Source organism: Pogona vitticeps, chromosome 2, assembly GCF_051106095.1.
Source record: "Pogona vitticeps strain Pit_001003342236 chromosome 2, PviZW2.1, whole genome shotgun sequence".
Classification (NCBI taxonomy): Eukaryota; Metazoa; Chordata; class Lepidosauria; order Squamata; family Agamidae; genus Pogona; species Pogona vitticeps.
This window is the reverse complement of record NC_135784.1, coordinates 49,743,130-49,760,313: the sequence shown is the minus strand read 5'-3', so window position 1 is coordinate 49,760,313 and position 17,184 is coordinate 49,743,130.

The window sequence follows — 17,184 nt, the reverse complement described above, 5'->3', positions numbered from 1 at the left end:
TGTCTGTACAGGTTTATGTTCCATTTCTGCCTACTGGATTATATGCCATTACTTTCTTGACAATAACCCCTTTGTTTTCCCTGAATCTCCCACCATTCAACTTCATTCTACAACAAAGCTTCTTAAACTATGAGGTTGTGTAACTGAATGTGGGAATCACAAAAAATCCACGGCTCCCACCATCTCCTTGCAAGCAGCAGCAGCAGTCTCAACTCTGCCACCCAGACACGGACTTCTCTGTAGCATCTCTGCATGTCCACAATGAGGACCAGTGCTCGCCTGGGGCCAGAGTTTGCATGGTTAGCCTTCTCTGGCTCCCTTGCCCTCTTCTTGTCCCTCATTGTAGCATTTGCCACAGACCTGCCCTTGGGTCACCTATATATCCGGGGCCCACATAAAAGTTTCTCAGGTTCTGTGAGAGGAAAAAGTTTAACAAGCCCTGTTCTAGAGCACTGAGGGACTTCAAAGGGCACTGGGCACACTCTTCTTTGATTTATAGTGGTGCCTCGCTAGACAGTTAACCCGCATGACCATTTTTTCGCTAGACATTGACTTTTTGTGATTGCTATAGTGATTCACAAAACAGTGATTCCTATGGGGGAATTTCGCTGGACAATGTTTGGTCCCTTCTTTGCAGACCGATTTTCGCTAGACATCGATTTTGACAGCTCCTTCCGTGCTCGCAAAACGGGTGTTTTCAGGACCTAAGCTTCACAAGACAGCTATTTAAACAGCTGATTGGCAGTTCGCGAAGCGGCTTTCCTATGGCCGATCTTCGCTAGACAACTACGATTCTTCCCCATTGGAATGCATTAAACAGGTTTCAATGCATTCCAATAGGGAAATGCTTTTTGCTAGACAATGATTTTGATAAACAGCGTTTTCAGTGGAACAGATTATCATCATCTAGCGAGGCACCACTGTATTCTTAAAAGGTAAAGCATGGAGTTTGCGCTTCTTTACATTCACTGTTCTTTCTCTACTACCACAACCTTCCTGTTGAATCTAAAATTACTGATGCTACAGCCATGGTACAGACTTTGAAGATTTGATTAAGAGAAAGGACTTTGCCTGCTTGCAGAAGAACTGCAAATATTGGTCCAGCCTGACTCCTTGTAGGAGGGAGTTCCAAAGTCTTGGAGCAGCAACAGAGAAGGACCTCTGCCATGTCAGACCCAAGCCATTTAGATTAGAGCCAGGATTTTGAATTGTTCCTGGAAACAGATTGTCAGCCAGTGGAGCTGCTGTAAAAGCAGGGTTACGTGATCCCCGTGACCAGCCCCAGTTAACAATCTGGCTGCTGCATTTTGGGCCTACTGAAGTTTCCTAACCCTTTCTAGAGGCAGCCCCAAGTGCTATAGTAACATAAAATGTGTTATAGTAATTCAGCTAGGATATAGCTAAAACATGTGTCACTGTGGCCAGTTCAGACCCCTGCAGGAATAAATGCAGCTGGCACACTAGTTTTAATTGTGAAAAAGCACTCCTTGCCACTGCCAAAACCTGGGCATCAAGGCTCAGAGACAAGTTCAGGAGCACCCACAACCTGTATTTTAGAGGAAATACAACTCCATCCAGCACAAGCTGCATCCCTTGATTTGACTTTTGAGTAACCAGGAGCGCCTGTGTCTCAGCTGGATTAAATAAAAGATAAAGAAACCTAAAGAAATTCAGCAGGTTTCTCATACCATCCCCAAAGAACCCCAGACCAAACTAAAATCCTGTCCCTTCACAAGGAAAATAGAATGCAGCCCTTTTCAGCCCACTGTTGCTATTTGTTAGTATATTCCGCACTGTGAGTACTCAATTAACTCTTCAATCTTTTATTTATAATCCATCCCTAGAGAACCTGCTGAAGCCATGGTAATTGCCTTGCATCTGGATGAGAAGTGGTTGGCTGATCAAAAAGGGAGTTGGTTGCTGGGATTTTCCTTTGCTTGGTGTCACTTTGTGAATGGTAGTGAGCACAGGAGGGTATCCTGTAGATCATCCTGACTCAATGCCATTATTGTTGTCAACAATGAGGCTACCTTTTGCTATATAAAGCTTGGCATCCTTTGTCCTGCTGAGAAAATGGGTTGTGCAACAATATTTGGTGCTGCTCTGAAGCCCAGTTTCAAAGTTAAAATGTGCTGCCCTTATTTATAGAATTGCCACATAGAATGTCAATTTGCTCAGTCAGCACAAGATCATTGCTGCACTCTCACGCGGCAATCGTTCTGATTTCACAGTACTTTCAGGTGATATATTTGTTTAATGTTAGTCTTTATACCATGCTGGGCTTGAACTAAGTTAATGTGTTTATTAGCAATAATTAGCAGAGTCTTGGGCATTATTGTAAATTGCTAGTGCATTGTGACACTTTGAATAGCTTAGCAGTTTTTGGATACATATTTTCATAAATTGCTACTTAGGGGAAGATAAATGTGCAGAATGATATGTACCTGAGTTTAATTTCTGCACATAAAGCAATTGTTTTATGAAAAGGCTTTTAAAAGATACAGTGAAGATACATTTAATTATTCTATAAGTGGTCTTAAAAAATGACTGTAAGCTTTAAGTAGTGAGTTAGTCACCATGTGTCCAACCATCTGCAGAAAGGCATCACAATTTTTTTATAACAGGGAAATAAATGGTGTAACTAGTATTATCAAGAGGAAATAGTGGTCAATCCTATGCCATTGTTTTTATGGGAGCTCACAGGATCCCAGGTTGTTCAAATGAGTTGGGAAGACAAAACAACACCACAAATAAGCAGTATTATTTCAAAGGTGTTGACTCTTTTCTTGCTGGATTTTTTAGTTCCAAAATATCTAGAACATTTGTTAAACCTGCTTTAGTTTTTCAAGGCTATTAACTATACAATGTACTACTGTAATGCATCTTCCCTGCATCTTCCTCATGCATTCAGTTTCACTGTAACTATACTGCTGTAACAAGAGCTTTGATGCACTCTGGAAAAATATTAACGGTACTGCCCTATATGCTTTGGACATGCATTATAATAGTACACGTTTATACATATCATCTCAGAAGTAAGCCCAATTTGGTAAAAAGGTATAGGTTAACAGCTTCAATATTTAGATGTTTTCCTAAATCCAGTATCACCAGTCTACTAGGTACATGGACCTCTGTCTTCAGTTAGTTCAAGTTGTTTTTCCAGCTTGTTTCTGGATGCCAGATAGACTGAGAAAGTAGCACTGAATTCCTTTCTTCTCATAATTGAGATAATAAGCCCTAAAAATTGATAGATTTCACCACAATGGAAAATACCGATTAATTGTTGACATAATTGAGTCTTTATGGAGTAATTGCACACAATTATCATCTCCCCACTGTCAGATTTATTCTAGTAATTGACTGCATCGCCTAGGAATTACAGACACAAACCTTGATTATTGGGTCAATTAACCTTAAAGCATCCTGTCTTTGCTTCAAGAGATGCTTTAGCTTCACAGGCAGTTGTCAAACTTACCAAGAATATTGCTCATTGATTCACATATTCATGGGCTGCTTCATGAACTCCATTGTAACTTTATTTAATAGCCTGTGCCTGGGTTTGGGAAAGCAGTGTTGGCAACCATTATGTGGCTGCTTCGAGTTTCCTGAAACATCTTTTCCTCTTTGCTCCTCATAGGCAAAATGTCTCATAAAATCTGTATTCTGTAACAAACATCTTGCCAATAGTATTTACTGATGGAAATGCTGTGTTAAAAGAAATATCACTGACAATAAATCTCAACATTGTAACAGAATATACGAAACTAGGGGAAGTCAACTTATTTTTAGGTGGCCACATAGATGTTGTCAGAATTCAGTTCTCATCATTACCATTGCCTATGCTAGCCAGGGCTGGTGGACATTATAGTCCAGCCACAAGGTGACTACCCTGGATTAAAATAACATTTTATTTTATTTTATTTATAAATGTTTGCTCACATGTTCTTCAATCATCTAGGGGAAAATAGACTTCTCATATGACTACAGACAACCCCCTAAGGAGCATATGGCATTTGGGAAGGGAGTTCTACAGGCCACAAATCTACCACTTTATGCTGAGGCAAGTCCTCAACCTTCAGCAGTGCATAGCATCTCTGCCTTGAACAAGCCTGACCCTTAAAGAATACTTTACTCAGCACTTTGTGAGTACTGCAACATGTGTCTTGTTTCCTTAGAACTCACAACAGCTCATTTAAATAGAATTTCTCTGTGGTAGCTAATCAACGCTCTTTCATGGATTGCTGCCTTGTCGTGGCGAAGGGGCTTGAGTAACTCAGAGAAGCTATGGGCTATGCCGTGCAGGGACACCCAAGACGGACAGGACATAGTGGAGAGTTCCGACTAAACGCAATCCACCTGGAGTAGGAAATGGCAAGCCACTCCAGTATCTTTGCCAAGAACGCCCCATGATCAGAAACAAAAGGCTAAAAGATATGACGCTGGAAGATGGGCCCCTCAGGTCGGAAGGCGTCCAACATGCTACTGAGGAAGAGCGGAGGACAAGTACAAGTAGCTCCAGAGCTAATGAAGTGGCTGGGCCAAAGCCGAAAGGACGCTCAGCTGTGGACGTGCCTGGAAGTGAAAGGAAAATCCAATGCTGCAAAGAAAAATACTGCATAGGAACCTGGAATGTAAGATCTATGAACACTGGGAAGCTGGAGGTGGTCAAACAGGAGATGGCAAGAATAAACATCGACATCCTGGGCATCAGTGAACTAAAATGGACAGGAATGGGCGAATTCAGCTCAGATGATTATCATATCTACTATTGTGGGCAAGAATCCTGTAGAAGGAATGGAATAGCCCTCATAGTCAACAAAAGAGTGGGAAAAGCTGTAATGGGATACAATCTCAAAAATGATAGAATGATGTCAATACGAATCCAAGGCAGACCATTCAACATCACAATAATCCAAGTTTATGCACCAACCAGCATTGCTGAGGAGACTGAAATTGAACAATTCTATGAAGATTTACAACACCTTCTAGAACTGACACCAAAGAAAGATGTTCTTCTCATTCTAGGGGACTGGAATGCTAAAGTAGGGAGCCAAGAGATAAAAGGAACAACAGGGAAGTTTGGCCTTGGAGTTCAGAACGAAGCAGGACAAAGGCTAATAGAGTTTTGTCAAGAGAATAAGCTGGTCATCACAAACACTCTTTTCCAACAACACAAGAGGCGACTCTATACATGGAAATCACCAGATGGGCAATATCGAAATCAGATTGATTATATTCTCTGCAGCCAAAGATGGAGAAGTTCTATACAGTCAGCAAAAACAAGACCTGGAGCTGACTGTGGTTCTGATCATCAGCTTCTCATAGCAAAATTCAAGCTTAGACTGAAGAGAGTAGGAAAAACCACTGGGCCACTCAGGTATAATCTAAACCAAATCCCTTATGAATACACAGTGGAAGTAAAGAACAGATTTAAGGAACTAGATTTGGTGGACAGAGTGCCTGAAGAACTTTGGATAGAGGCTCGTAACATTGTCCAGGAGGCAGCAACGAAAACCATCCCAAAGAAAAGGAAATGCAAGAAAGCAAAGTGGCTGTCCAACGAGGCCTTAGAAATAGCAGAGAGGAGAAGGGAAGCAAAATGCAAGGGAGATAGGGAAAGTTACAGAAAGTTGAATGCAGACTTCCAAAGAATAGCAAGGAGAGACAAGAGGGCCTTCTTAAATAAACAATGCAAAGAAATAGAGGAAGATAACAGAAAAGGAAAGACCAGAGATCTGTTCAGGAAAATTGGACATATTAGAGGAACATTTTGCGCAAAGATGAACATGATAAAAGACAAAAATGGGAGGGACCTAACAGAAGCAGAAGACGTCAAGAAGAGGTGGCAAGAATACACAGAGGAATTATATCAGAAAGATTTGGATATCCCGGACAACCCAGACAATGTAGTTGCTGACCTTGAGCCAGACATCCTGGAGAGCGAAGTCAAGTGGGCCTTCAAAAGCCTGGCTAACAACAAGGCCAGTGGAGGTGATGGCATTCCAGTGGAACTATTTAAAATCTTGAAAGATGATGCTGTTAAGGTGCTACATTCAATATGCCAGCAAGTTTGGAAAACTCAACAGTGGCCAGAGGATTGGAAAAGATCAGTCTACATCCCAATCCCAAAGAAAGGCAGTGCCAAAGAATGCTCCAACTACCGTACAATTGCACTCATTTCGCACGCTAGCAAGGTTATGCTCAAAATCCTACAAGGTAGGCTTCAGCAGTATGTGGACCGAGAACTCCCAGAAGTACAAGCTGGATTCCGAAGAGGCAGAGGAACTCGAGACCAAATTGCTAACTTGCGCTGGATTATGGAGAAAGCCAGAGAGTTCCAGAAAAATATCTACTTCTGCTTCATTGACTATGCAAAAGCCTTTGACTGTGTGGACCACAGCAAACTATGGCAAGTTCTTAAAGAAATGGGAGTGCCTGACCACTTGATCTGTCTCCTGAGAAACCTATATGTGGGACAGGAAGCAACAGTTAGAACTGGTCATGGAACAACTGAGTGGTTCAAAATTGGGAAAGGAGTACGGCAAGGCTGTATATTGTCCCCCAGCTTATTTAACTTATATGCAGAACACATCATGCGGAAGGCTGGACTGGAAGAAACCCAAGCCGGAATTAAGATTGCCGGAAGAAATATCAACAACCTCCGATATGCAGATGATACCACTCTGATGGCAGAAAGTGAGGAGGAATTAAAGAACCTTGTAATGAGAGTGAAAGAGGAAAGTGCAAAAAACGGTCTGAAACTCAACATCAAAAAAACTAAGATCATGGCCACTGGTCCCATCACCTCCTGGGAAATAGAAGGGGAAGATATGGAGGCAGTGTCAAATTTTATCTTCCTGGGCTCCATGATCACTGCAGATGGAGACAGCAGCCCTGAAATTAAAAGACGCCTTCTTCTTGGGAGGAAAGCGATGACAAATCTTGACAGCATCTTGAAAAGCAGAGACATCACCTTGCCAACAAAAGTCCGAATAGTCAAAGCTATGGTTTTTCCTGTCGTGATGTATGGAAGTGAGAGCTGGACCATAAAGAAAGCAGACCGCTGAAGAATTGATGCCTTTGAATTGTGGTGCTGGAGGAGGCTCTTGAGAATCCCCTGGACTGCAAGGAGAACAAACCTATCAGTTCTAAAGGAAATCAACCCTGAATGCTCACTTGAAGGACAGATCCTGAAGCTGAGGCTCCAGTACTTTGGCCATCTCATGAGAAGAAAAGAGTCCTTGGAAAAAACCTTGATGTTAGGAAGGTGTGATGGCAAGAGGAGAAGGGGACGACCGAGGATGAGATGGCTGGACAGTGTCTGCGAAGCAACCAACATGAACCTGACACAACTCCGGGAGGCAGTAGAAGACAGGAGGGCTTGGCGTGCTCTGGTCCATGGGGTCACGAAGAGTCGGACACGACTAAACGACTAAACACACACACAGCTAATCAACAACCTTTATCATTCCTCTGGATTTAGCCAAACCCTGCTGATCGAAGACACTAGTCCTCAGTTGGAATTTTTATAATTGTTTTTTACTAATAAAATATAGTTTCATATTGTTTGCTTAAGCATTAGCATAAAGACGTGTTCAAAGGATTGCCATAGTTAAATACAACTACTTCCCATTAAAATAATAAACACTAGAAAAAGCTGAGCTAAGGTGGGCTAGCACTACCTCCTTCTTTCCTTATTATGCCACATTCTTTTCCTTTCAGCAGCATAACACAAACCATCTCTCAGGAAAAAGCTTTTTTTCCACAAAATGGTGTTCTCTCAGACATAACCCATCATCCATTTTCTACATTCCTCGGACCTCCTTCTTCTTCATGGCTGTAAACCAATTAACTCAAAGAGGCGTAACTGTCCACTCCGCCTCCAATTCTCATGGTGATGCAGGTGTGTTATCTCCATTCCAATTAGATGGGAATTTGTTGGGTCTTTGCACTGGGGCCTCTTCAACCTTACCTCTTATCAGGATTTACTCTGTACCAGCCTGGTTGTAAATTAGGAAAAACAGCCTCTCAGCATTTACCACATTCCCATGTCTTCAATTTCTTTTGCTTTGAAACCTAACAGACTTCATTTTCTCTCATTCTCATTGACTACAAGTCCCACTCTCCTTCAATATCATGACCAGGTGCTACTTACAATTTAGATATCATTCTTATACCAGTACACAGGTGCACTTACGGAGACTGCACCTTGTAGCAATTTTTATCCAGTTTTATTTTGCTGATTAGGGGAGTTGAGTGTACACATTAAGGTGATGGGGAACAGACTGAATGAGTATCAGAATGAATGCAGCTTCTGATGGCTTGTTTATGTTCTTTTAACTGGGATGCACATTCTTAATCTGTTGCTAAGTGTAATCAACAATGGTTATACTTTTTAATTTTTGGTGCCACTATTTTTGAGCTTTGATTGGACCCTCAGAAAGGCAATTGTTTGTAGGGATAGACAGGAATTCGATTTCAGATTTTAACCAAAACCTCCGAAGTTTGAATGCAGGAGAAAGTGGAATTGATAGACTTGCTTTAGGAAATGGGTGAGAATTGTCTTTAATTTTATTTTTTAAATCAGTAATACATCTCACACATCAGAATTCTCTTCATGGAGAGCAGCAGATGTGACTTGTTGGTAGTGGCTTATGGGGTATTTGTGTGTGACCCAACAGATATCTTGAACAACAACTATGCAGAGTGGGGCAGGGAGAAGATACTGGAAAACCACAGTCCCAGGAACCAAACACCAGAACAACATTCTGCCAACTTTTTTTCCAGACAATTTATTCCAGTTGCAGGATTGCAAGTATGCTTCTTAAGGTGAACTCAAAGATGGCTACAAGTGGCTTCTGGGGATATGGTTTAATGCTTCACCCTGGTGACATGTGGTTGGAACTTCTACCCAGTTATTCAGATAGAGGGCATCCAATTACTTTGTATATATCTCTCCCTGCACATACATTCATGCACACATGCATGTGCACGCAGAGACACACACACTCTCTGACTGTTTTTAAAACACAAGTTTCCTGTTTGTCTGAGAGGGTGGGGGAAAGGCCACAAAGAGACATAGCAATCTCCATCATTAATTGGAGAAGCCAATTAAAGAAAAATATATAAATGAGTGTCCCAAAAGTGGTGGACTGCAAACTGAGAACAACCTCTGCACTCACTAGAATACAAAACAAGAAAATATAGCTACACTGTATACAATAAGCTACACAACAAGATGTTTTTATGCACCTTACTGACTAGGAATATTTATTTGGCATAAACATGGTGGTCTTTAAGGTACTATAAAACTCCTTATCAATTTTACTGGAACAGACATGCCTACCTTCCTGGAAATAAACATGTGTCCTGATATTGTTACTTTATAGTTATTTGAAGACTGTGTGAATGTTAGCTCAGAAGATTACCAATTCTACCACAGATCAAGCAATCTAGATTCACGATGAGAACAACACCACAGACAGAATATGCTATATTTTGGTCAAGGATAGTCCTTTAACACAGCACAGGCCTTTAACAGGCTAACATTTTCTACCCTGTTGTGAAGCTGGCATATCATCCATCATGTGTTCATTGGTCCACAGCTCTGCAGTGATGTGGACATGACATCCTTCAGGTTGTTTTGGAAGATGTATCACTCTTGTCTTCCTGTCTGCCTTTAGCTTCAAGAAGATTTGAAAAGTTCTCTCTCTCTCTCTCTCTTCCACTGTTCTACATGTGAGAAGTGGGGGGGATAGGAGGGACAGACACATTCTAGAATGACAAAAGCCTTCTTCAGATATTTTAATAATCATGTGGAAGATTAAATTAGGGGACAGGGTTGGATGTATATGCATGAGTTCCAGCCCCAACCATTGCCAAGCACTTCTAAGTAAATTACACCTGCACACATTGAAAGTGAATGTCTACAGAGGGGTTCTCTTTGTCTACTTCTGAATCTCTCTCCCTTCAAACTGAACACAGTTGTAGAATTCCCTTGAGCAGGACCCATAAAAGGTTGTAGAAGATCACAAAGGTCACTAGAATGCCCAGGAACATATGGCCATGGAGCTTACATGCATGCTCAACGTTGCCATCTCCAGGTCTGGTCTTACATATGATTGCACCAACATCTGAAAGAGGTTATAGAGAAGTGCTGGATTACACAGATACACAACAGAAACATAGTAATAATATGAAAGCCCTATTCAGGCGTTGTTGTTTTTTTTAAAGAGATCATTATGAATGTATGAGCTTCCTTGCCCATCCCCTGCCTTTCACTGTCTCAGTAGGAAAGCAAATTGTCTGAACTAGAAAGCTTTTCCAATCCTGGAGTCTTCTCATACTATAGGACAACCTGAAGATACACCATGAGTGGGAGGCTGTTTCCTCTTCAAACTGTTCCTCATTTGGAGAAAGCCTCAGCTGGGGGTGAGGTGGGGTTAGAACTGTTTTGCTGCTTGTGTTTTCAAAGCAATCTCTTTTGGAGTTCCTTAATAGGCTAAACTCTTACAATTGTCTGCTATGGAGAGGGATCAGTTTACTGTTTTCTAATGGCATGTAAATTTCAAGAAGTAAGCATGGGAAGTACTAGCCTCATTTGTCATGCTTGTATAGTGAAAGCAAATAAAATGTATTATACAGTGGTCAAAATCTTATTGCACAACTACACACACACATGTCAAGGTTGATGTGTGGTGGTTTCACTAGCGCTAAGGTAGAAGTATTATCCTTGAAGCAATTCCACTAGTAAATTGTCCTGGGAACATGCAGTCAGTTGCACAGTTCTAGAGTACAATTCCTTACACCTGTGTAACATTACATTATACTGTATGAACAGGGTACTTGTCTCTGTGTTAACGAGGAGCTGTTCCCCTTAAGTATTATGTACTGCATGTAGGACTGAGGAAGTACAATCCCTAATATAGCATTTCCCCCTTAGTTACCCAGTACCCCTCATGAAATTCTGAATATCATTATACCTGCAGGCCACTTCTGGTTATTTTAGGAGTGTTTACACTTGGAACATTCACTTCCACTCCCCAAAAAATCCACATCAAATAACAGCAGTCAGATTGGTATCTGACCCATCAGGAGAAAATGAGATGTTAAGAGGACTGTGTATTCCCTGCTATTAACTTTTTCCTTCTCCCTAAGTGGGGTTTCTTGAGAGACACAACCACCAGCAATCAGACTTATAAAGCAAACCTGAGTTTATTTTCCAATCACAAAATAGAAAACTCTAAATGTAAGGTATGTAGGAAAGAAAAATCATGTGCTATGCTAGCAAACAAAGGAAGTTGTCTCCTTTACTTCTTTTGAAGTCCTTACACAGGATTGTATGAGCCCAGTTTGTAGTCGTTGGCCATTATCCAACTGCTAGTCTTAAATAAAGTAAACCCATTGATGCAATGGGATTTACAGAAATATGAATTTTCCATTTAGTTCAGTTGGTCCACTATCTGAGACAAGTAATAGGGCACTAATTTTAAATAGATTTCACCTTGTATTTCAGCTTTCATTGGTTCTCATCTCTGGGTTTTAGGAAGCCACAGACCATGTGATAGCATTATGCATCTGAATTTCTTCAAGTTCTGTATCTGAAGGTGGCAGTAGCATTTTTATTCTCAGTCCAGTGGAGCACATGATTGTGAGTTTTTTTCCCTTCCCATTTTGATACTGAGAAAAGTGGAAATCTCGTTATACCTGGGAAACGAATAGTAATCACAACATTTCTAATGCCCTTGAGACCTTCCTGAAAGGTTAATAGTACATTTCCACTCTGCTTTTGTATCAGCTCTAATGGAGTGGGTGTGTTGCACATAAGCACACATATATGTTCGTTCATGTAGGTGAAGATGTTTGCTCTGGTGTATAGAATTGGTCAACGGCTACAGTGAATAGGAAATAACACATGCAACAAGAACAGTGGAGGCAAAATGGAGATTGAGCCAGTTATAGTTAATTGGATGTGAGCATCCTGTCATCAATTTTTCGTCAGTCTCGGACATTTGATGGCATGGTCTGCAACTGACAATTGTCTACTAATCTGATTTTACACCCCCCCTCCTTTTTCACACTGCAGATCACCTGCTATTTGCAGAGGAACACAGAATTAGTGAAGTTCATTCTTCAGGCCTTTAATTTTGGACCCAATCTAGGACCTTTTTAAGCCCCTTCCTCTTAACGTGTAGGTTCACAAGGAATGGCCTTAAGAGAATGGCTTGCTGTTTGGGACCTGCCCCTCCCCTTTGTAAAAGAAGGGAGTCAAACATCCCTGTGAGGATTTCAGAGTCTGGGGAAATTTACTGCAATGTTCTAAAGAAAAACAACAAGAAAAAGAGAATAATTTCCATGCATTTACTATCTCAGAATGATATTTTAGGGTTTTTTTCTTTAAAAACTTTTTAAGGATAACAAACTACATAAGTGAACAATTGAACAAATGAAAAGCTTCAGTTTAAATGTGAAATGTTTCCACAGATCAGGCTAACGTTTACAGCCAGTCTGAATCCACAATCACAAATGCCCTTTTCTGATTCAGAGTATTTCTTTTATCTGATGGCATGATGAGCAGTGAAAGAGAATGACAAAAGTGCAGCACACACTCCCACTAATTCTCAAGCAGTAGCTTAGTTCATTTATTACTGTGGCTGTAGGTCACCTTTTAAAAAACAAGAAAATATGCATCTTTACTTACTGCATTTGTAGTTAAGTTCCTCCACTTTGGGGGACTGCCCTGCTCCCTCTGCTGAGTGGGGCTATGGATTTCTCAAAGTCTTCCATGTTGACAATATCCCATGGTTCCACCTCTGGGGGGGATGCAGTTTGGTCATGAAATGCCACAGAAATGAGCAGAGATTGTGAGGGACACTGTTTGAGACAAGCCAGCCTCATGTCCTATCCTGTGGGTATGTTTTGCAGTCAAAGAAAACCCTTTGGCAAGATGCATTTATGTCCTATTCTGTGCCATGGAAACATATCAAAAGCCTGGTGGGAGGGCTGGGAGGATTTCAGGTTTCTAAATCTAAATTTTGTTAGCAAAACTACTGTCGTATGTGAGCAATCATTTATATTTTTTAGTCAACATTTGAAAAAAAAAAACCTCAGTAGCTGCAAGTGACTCCTTTTCCATTCTCACCAGATTGCATATTTATATGATTTGTGTGATCTAAATACATAAATGGAATTCTGTAGCTTCTCTAATATCAAGAGTTAGCTCCTTGCCAGCTTTAATAATTAAGGCATTCAGTACACAGAGGTACCACAGTTTTCAGTTTCTTAGAAAAGCCATTCTCAACGGGAACCATATGGGCCCCTCTGGCACATTTAAAAGGGGCCATGGACTGTTGCCAGAAGAATCAATGAGATGGCATAGGACACTGAAGAGTAATTGGTCGGTTCAGTCCAATCCAAAACTTGAGAAGAGCTCCTAAAAGGGCTGTGATTTTAAAAAAAAAGCCATTGAGATAGATTATTTTAGAATTTGACATTTAAAAACATTGTCCATCTTTTTCTTTGGCTAATCTTAGACATTATACTCTCCATTACAGGAAATGTTGGAGCCAAACTACATATTACATTTGTGTCTAGGTGTTTTAAACCAGCGGCTACAATTGATCATAGTCTAGGAGCACATTTTGAGTTTCTGCACAGCTAGAAAACATGTTCAGCTTTTTCTAATATATCACAACCTGTTTCTGCTGTTAATTCAAAAACCAAAATAAATTAAAGCTTTCTCCCATCACACATGTACAAAAATGTGAATTTGTATTTAAAATATTTTGGTCTTCAAATAACCCCAATGGACATATACTCTCACTTTCTCTTTTTAAACAAGAGGATCATAGATAAATTGCTCAACTGGTGCCAGGAGAACGCTTTTTGATATCCCTCACTGGAAGGACAGATCCTGAAGCAGACGCTCCAGTAGTTTGGCCATCTCATGAGAAGAAAAGAGTCCTTGGAAAAAACCCTGATGTTAGGAAAGTGTGACGGCAAGAGGAGAAGGGGACAACAGAGGATGAGATGACTGGACAGTATCTGCGAAGCAGCCAACATGAATTTGACACAACTCCGGGAGGCAGTGGAAGATAGGAGGGCCTGGCGTGCTCTGGTCCATGGGGTTACGAAGAGTCAGACACGACTAAATGACTAAACGACGACGACAATATTCATAAACACACACACACACACACACACACCCCTACTTCTTCACAGATTTACTTAGATTTTTGGCTACAGATGTCCACAGGAAAAATGACCAACCTCTATGTAACTACTCTACCGGATCCAGTAGGCAGAAAGGGGATTTATGATAAATGGATATCAAAATATTCTTTGATGTCAGCGTAGACTTTTGAAGAGTACATCAAGTCAAATTTTTATTAGCAAAGTTGAAATTCATGTAGAATGAAAATATTTTTTTAAAAAACCATACATATACATAGGCATGATACAAACAGCACCTACAATACAAACACATTTTTCTAAGCCATAATAAAGTTCCACTAACACTGAGTTTGAAAAGTAACAGGATGGATGAGTAATCATGCTGCTATCTCCTTCCTCAAAAGTAACATTTAAAAACAACAACAACTATGCTTTGGCTGTGACCAATCCAGTCCAAAAGTTGAAAAAATATATATAGAAGATTACAGATTTGGAGAGTTAAGGATGTTGCTGACACATAAACAAATTGTTAATGGTTATGACTTTTCTGTGCAATCCTGTACATGTATTTACCTACCTAGAAGGAAGCCCTATTGACCTCAATTTGGTTCTACCTGCAATATACTTGGGAGTAGGTATACACAGAACTGCAGTATGAATGGCAGGTTAACCGTGCAGTTTTTCCACATGCTTCTGCAGTAACAAGTCCCATTGTGGTCAATAAGGCTTGGTCCAGGTTAAATCCACAAGAAGGTTGAAGTGCTAGAATTTAAGACATTTTAAAACAGGTATTAAATAGTAAGCTAAGTAACTGGAAAACTCAGGAGAATGACAAGAAAGGTTTATGCACCTTGTTTACCATTTCCCTCGGCAATGGGACACTATCTTATGAAAAAGAGCTCCAAAGTAAAAACTGCTGAAATCTTGTTGCTCCTCATAGTAAATTGCATAAAAATAGGTCAATTTAATCAGTGGGGATTTGATGAGTCAACTCATCTATAAGCATAATTGATTTAAATGGCTCTACTCTGATCATTACTTACTACATTAAGGTAACTAGACTAGGCCCATATGATTTAATAAAACTTGCCGAGGAGCTGAATTGCCAAACTTCCATTGATTCAATTGGCTTATTCTAGTTGCAACTTACTACATGAAGCTATAGCATCCTAAATCCTTTGATATTATCTGCTACAATATCACTGTTTTTGCTGTGACTATTCTTTTGTTGAAATGTTTTCAAGTACAATATTTACAAATACAGCAAAACAAAAGGTAATTGTTTCCTCTTTCAGTAAGAGAGAGTAACTTACAATTACATATGTATAGCCTTATAATATTGTCAGCTTCATGGGATTGCATGTGAAGCTACCAGCCACTCCACCCAGAAGTCCTGCAGATCTTTGCCTGTTCAGCATGAAGAGCTGTGTAGGCACTGGATGTGCTTACGGTGCCTGTGCAGACCTTCGCACTGAACACACGGATGTCTGTAGGATTCCCAGGCAGGTGGGAGGCATGAAGGGTAGGACTTACATCTCTTTCACTGGTTGAGCCCTATACACATAACAAGCAGAATGTCTGAATAGGGCTCAAGTTGCACTGCACCTTATTCCAGTGATAGTGGTAGCATGTCAGAACAAGCTCTGGTTTGAATATACTCTCTTCTTTCATGAAGCCGATCACACATATCAATCCCACATGAAACCAACAGTTTGGTGGTAGATTTATTACGTATAAAAATGAAATAAAAATTAGTTGTGAACTGCAGATATTTTCCCATTTGCAGAGAACTGTGGATACACATGAATATGATGCAGCAATGCGTTGCTTGTGCAAAGTCATCCAAGGTTATCATCAGGTCCCGTCACCTTTTAGTCCATAATATGATGTTAAAAATAACCAACTGGTCTTATGACAAATATGGGGTGAATCTACCCCATCTACCCCATACCCTCATGCTACAACTAGAGCATGAGTACCATTCAGTGCTGACACTGGAATCCAATGGCGTTAGCAAAAAATGGAGAAGGACTGCTCTTTTACATAAAGTGGATGTATGACTATTCAGTAGATATCAGTGACAGTGTCCAACACATGGGCTGCAGCATTGTGTTGTGCAGTGGCAGCCCCTGTGTTTTTCCTTACCACCACATCCTCCTTCACTGAAGTAGCCCACTCATGCCCCACCTGATCAGCTACCACTGTCACCGGCATACTTGCTGCCTCACAAATTTTGATATTTTTTCCTTCCCTTTTCTTCTTATCTTTCAAGCAATTTCCCTAGTTTTGGCACAAATAACAGACTCTATAAAATTGCTGTTAAGTTGGAATTGACTTGATGCCACATGGTTATGATTATAAATGCTAAAGTTCTCTTTGATCTTGCAGATGAGACACTCTTGAGATACTGGACCTGAACTAGCCCAAAATCTATTGTTGCCTGAGATGGTGTAATAAATGACATCCTTCTTCCCCAAGTCAAGGTGCGTAGTCAAAGTTAGCCAAATCAGTCTGCCACCTCTAACAGAAAACTGTCTAAATTCCTCTCCCTGGTAGTAAGAAATTTTAAAAAATATTCCTTTGAATAACTAGCAATTTGCTTTCTGTCTAAGAAACACAAATTTGTTATCTAAAGTGGCCAGTGATGTGTGCCTAATGGTATGGCCAGCTCCGTTTTCTACATGTAAACCCACCAGGTCCTTTTTTCACTCTTTTCCGACTATTTCTATGTACAGGATCCATTGCTAGTGTGAACTGAGATGTAAATGGATACAGACAGCAGGAACAGCCAGTGTTAATTTAAGATTTTACACCAGCCATGATCATTAGAATAATTACTTGATGCTTCTGGCTCAGTCTGAATACAATGCTCCAGCTGCTGCTGAGCCAAACTTCAGCAGCGCGGCTTGCCTTTGCCTCCCTCCTTGGATAGCACGAGACTTTTGGTATCACGAGATTAGCATAGGAGGAGAGGGGGGAACATTACTTTATTTAAGAACCGTAACCACCACC